Raw genomic sequence first — 5,000 nt, forward strand, 5'->3', positions numbered from 1 at the left:
CTCCCCGTGCCGGGAGTGGGTAATTTGCGCGCCTGCTGCCTTCCTTGGATGTGGTAGCCGTTTCTCAGGCTCCCTCTCCGGAATCGAACCCTGATTCCCCGTTACCCGTTACAACCATGGTAGGCGCAGAACCTACCATCGACAGTTGATAAGGCAGACATTTGAAAGATGCGTCGCCGGTACGAGGACCGTGCGATCAGCCCAAAGTTATTCAGAGTCACCAAGGCAAACGGACCGGACGAGCCGACCGATTGGTTTTGATCTAATAAAAGCGTCCCTTCCATCTCTGGTCGGGACTCTGTTTGCATGTATTAGCTCTAGAATTACCACAGTTATCCAAGTAACGTGGGTACGATCTAAGGAACCATAACTGATTTAATGAGCCATTCGCGGTTTCACCTTAATGCGGCTTGTACTGAGACATGCATGGCTTAATCTTTGAGACAAGCATATGACTACTGGCAGGATCAACCAGGGAGCTGCGTCAACTAGAGCTGAGCAGCCGGCCGCCCGGGAGTGTGTCCCGGGGGCCCGCGCGAACACGCAAGCGTCCGCTCAATTATTCTGCAAACAGGAGGAGGCTGAGCTCCCCTGCACAATACACCTCGAAACCCTCTCAGGTCCCGGCGGCGCGCAGCGCCGTCCTAAGTACTTGGTCGGGTTCGAGAGAGGCGCAATCGCCCGGAGTTTGGCGAGTAGACGCTTTAGGTGCGACCACCCGTGCTCCCAACTGAGCTTGCCGCTGCCGACAGAGGCCCGGGAGCGTGCTGTCGTGGCATTGCCGGCGGGAGACAACACGCGCCACCTACGGTGGCCGGCAGCTCCAACGCCAGCGCCACAGAAGGACAAAAGCCCCACTTGGGTGCCGAAGCGAACTCTCCCAGCACAGCGCACGCGCCAACACGTCCGCACAGCTGCGATACAAACCACCTGCGAGAACCGCAGAGGCGACCGAGCAGCAGACGGCGTCGCGGCGCCGAGCGCCGGGCGGCGGCGCATCCTCAGCGCACACAGTCCTCAATCGGACCAGCACACTGCAGATGTCCACCGCGCTTCGCACCGGGCCCGCGAGGACCTACTTTGGCCGCACGGCGCCGCGTGCAGGGTGCGCCGGCGCGCAGCTGCGCCGCCTGCCGCCTCCGTCGGCCGGCGCGCCTGCCACTGGCCGCCCCCACCAGCCGGCTGTAGCGCGTGCGCCCACGCACCGCGCGGCCAGCACGCCGGGAGGCCCCCCCTCACCGGCCGGGGACGGTCCCACCCAGCCACCGCCGCGTATCGCTTCACACCCACATGCCATTCACGTTCGTGGGCATGGTGGGTATCGCTGAAACAACCGGTTGGTAGCTCAACCGATCGTCGCCATCACTGATTCACCTCTAGCGAGAACAACCGCACCACAACCGTTTACCAGTTGTTCATTTGCGTAACGTCACCAGCAAACGTAGACGTCCATCGCCATTTGCAAATTCAACGATTGTTGCATGCCTGTGTCAGGTGTCACGACACACTATGTCTGCCCACATACACGCAACAACATGTGCACGCTTCGCGAACACGTGGAAGGTGGCCCCCGTACGTATGCGATGTCCATTGCGCGAACGACTGTCAACCGGCCTCTGTCGCATGTCGCAGATGTGGAACGCAGTGCACCATGCTATCACGGTGTGTGAGAAGAGACGACTACGTCTGACAACACGCGCCACTACATCAACAGACGGCTCATGCTGATCGCCATCCACGGCATACCATACTGCAATCCAGCTCTTATAGGGAGACGACACGTAGCTGAGTGCACAATATTTGGACCGTATGGTTCGCCGTTGTTGGCGCAGTCGTGGTACGGTCACACATGTACCACGATGTATCATTCAGTACATGAGGACCAATGTGCAGTACAGTGTGTGATTTGGACGTACAACATCAGCGGACAGTTGACACACGCCGTACCACAACGTAGGCTGTGCTTCGCCATGCAAATGCCAATGAACAACTGCGAAGGGCATTGAGCATGTACGTCCTGCTGCCATCCGCATTACAGTGTATAGCTGCAAGGTGTTTAACATGAAGCGATACTCTGGGGACCAGGCAGTGCGAGTAGCAAACTATATTGCGGGGGTTGCAGTTAGGCAACACCACACTAATTTAACGCGTCGTATGACAATTACAGAGCAGGTTAAGGCCCAACGTGTGTTGGGTTAAGGCCCAACGTGTGTTGGGTTAAGGCCCAACGTGTGTTGGGTTAAGGCCCAACGTGTGTTGGGTTAAGGCCCAACGTGTGTTGGGTTAAGGCCCAACGTGTGTTGGGTTAAGGCCCAACGTGTGTTGGGTTAAGGCCCAACGTGTGTTGGGTTAAGGCCCAACGTGTGTTGGGTTAAGGCCCAACGTGTGTTGGGTTAAGGCCCAACGTGTGTTGGGTTAAGGCCCAACGTGTGTTGGGTTAAGGCCCAACGTGTGTTGGGTTAAGGCCCAACGTGTGTTGGGTTAAGGCCCAACGTGTGTTGGGTTAAGGCCCAACGTGTGTTGGGTTAAGGCCCAACGTGTGTTGGGTTAAGGCCCAACGTGTGTTGGGTTAAGGCGCAACGTGTGTTGGGTTAAGGCGCAACGTGGGTTACGTTAAGGCGCAACGTGGGTTACGTTAAGGCGCAACGTGGGTTACGTTAAGGCGCAACGTGGGTTACGTTAAGGCGCAACGTGGGTTACGTTAAGGCGCAACGTGGGTTACGTTAAGGCGCAACGTGGGTTACGTTAAGGCCCAATATAGGTTAGGTTAAGGCCCAATATAGGTTAGGTTAAGGCCCAATATAGGTTAGGTTAAGGCCCAATATAGGTTAGGTTAAGGCCCAATATAGGTTAGGTTAAGGTACAATATAGGTTAGGTTAAGGTACAATATAGGTTAGGTTAAGGTACAATATAGGTTAGGTTAAGGTACAATATGGGTTAGGTTAAGGTACAATATGGGTTAGGTTAAGGCGCAATATGGGTTAGGTTAAGGCGCAATATGGGTTAGGTTAAGGCGCAATATGGGTTAGGTTAAGGCGCAATATGGGTTAGGTTAAGGCGCAATATGGGTTAGGTTAAGGCGCAATATGGGTTAGGTTAAGGCGCAATATGGGTTAGGTTAAGGCGCAATATGGGTTAGGTTAAGGCGCAATATGGGTTAGGTTAAGGTACAATATAGGTTAGGTTAAGGTACAATATAGGTTAGGTTAAGGTACAATATAGGTTAGGTTAAGGTACAATATGGGTTAGGTTAAGGTACAATATAGGTTAGGTTAAGGCACAATATGGGTTAGGTTAAGGCGCAATATGGGTTAGGTTAAGGCGCAATATGGGTTAGGTTAAGGCGCAATATGGGTTAGGTTAAGGCGCAACGTGGGTTACGTTAAGGCGCAACGTGGGTTACGTTAAGGCGCAACGTGGGTTACGTTAAGGCGCAACGTGGGTTACGTTAAGGCGCAACGTGGGTTACGTTAAGGCGCAACGTGGGTTACGTTAAGGCCCAATATAGGTTAGGTTAAGGCCCAATATAGGTTAGGTTAAGGCCCAATATAGGTTAGGTTAAGGCCCAATATAGGTTAGGTTAAGGCCCAATATAGGTTAGGTTAAGGTACAATATAGGTTAGGTTAAGGTACAATATAGGTTAGGTTAAGGTACAATATGGGTTAGGTTAAGGCGCAATATGGGTTAGGTTAAGGCGCAATATGGGTTAGGTTAAGGCGCAATATGGGTTAGGTTAAGGCGCAACGTGGGTTACGTTAAGGCGCAACGTGGGTTACGTTAAGGCGCAACGTGGGTTACGTTAAGGCGCAACGTGGGTTACGTTAAGGCGCAACGTGGGTTACGTTAAGGCGCAACGTGGGTTACGTTAAGGCCCAATATAGGTTAGGTTAAGGCCCAATATAGGTTAGGTTAAGGCCCAATATAGGTTAGGTTAAGGCCCAATATAGGTTAGGTTAAGGTACAATATGGGTTAGGTTAAGGTACAATATAGGTTAGGTTAAGGCGCAACGTGGGTTACGTTAAGGCCCAATATAGGTTAGGTTAAGGCCCAATATAGGTTAGGTTAAGGCCCAATATAGGTTAGGTTAAGGCCCAATATAGGTTAGGTTAAGGCCCAATATAGGTTAGGTTAAGGTACAATATAGGTTAGGTTAAGGTACAATATAGGTTAGGTTAAGGTACAATATGGGTTAGGTTAAGGTACAATATGGGTTAGGTTAAGGTACAATATAGGTTAGGTTAAGGCACAATATGGGTTAGGTTAAGGCGCAATATGGGTTAGGTTAAGGCGCAATATGGGTTAGGTTAAGGCGCAATATGGGTTAGGTTAAGGCGCAATATGGGTTAGGTTAAGGCACAATACGGGTTAGGTTAAGGCACAATACGGGTTAGGTTAAGGCACAATACGGGTTAGGTTAAGGCACACATTGTTGTAAGGAAAGGTGTTTTCGGGGGGGGGGGGGGGGGCTGGTTTGTTGATTGTGATTATCGTAAGTAAATGACTGCGGCATCATCTGATTTGCCACGTCAGGGTGCACCTTTGGCTCATAACAGGCGGCGCTCTGATTCCATGCTTGTGGCAGACCTGTGTCTTTCATTCGTGCCATTGTTTGTGTGGTGTGACAGGAGGCAGTATTGTGATGTTGGGTGCACCCCTGTGTAGGACATGTGTGGGTGTTGGTGGCTTAGCTGAGCAATGGTGGTTGTCGGAAGGGTGGGATATTCTGTTTTCCGAGTGGACCTCCCGGTCTGGTTATGATAGTGTGGATTGTCTAATGTGGCAGAGAGGATGCACTGGGTGTTGTTCCATGCTGGTGCTTAGATATTGTCTGTGTGCCTGTTACAGGCAGAGAGTAGTGCGTGATAAGAGTGTCTGGCTGACGTGTGATTGTGAGCAGAGTCTTTCAGCATGTATACGGACAGTTGTATACATTATCTGTATTCTGATGGCTCTATCTATTACTAATCAGCGCCGTGTATACGTTTAATCCGGTTCCA

General features: G+C 51.6%; 1 non-coding gene across 1 annotated transcript in view; it reads right to left on the reverse strand.

Moving 5' to 3' along the window:
• Positions 1 to 478, reverse strand: part of LOC124583259 — a 1,910-nt gene extending 1,432 nt beyond the window's left edge. Inside the window, exon 1 of the ribosomal RNA XR_006974119.1 lies at positions 1 to 478. This exon is cut by the window's left edge and continues 1,432 nt beyond it. This is a non-coding gene — a ribosomal RNA (small subunit ribosomal RNA).
• Between the last annotated feature and the right edge of the window lie 4,522 nt (positions 479 to 5,000).

The sequence above is a fragment of the Schistocerca americana genome, unplaced genomic scaffold (assembly GCF_021461395.2).
Source record: "Schistocerca americana isolate TAMUIC-IGC-003095 unplaced genomic scaffold, iqSchAmer2.1 HiC_scaffold_452, whole genome shotgun sequence".
Taxonomy (NCBI): Eukaryota; Metazoa; Arthropoda; class Insecta; order Orthoptera; family Acrididae; genus Schistocerca; species Schistocerca americana.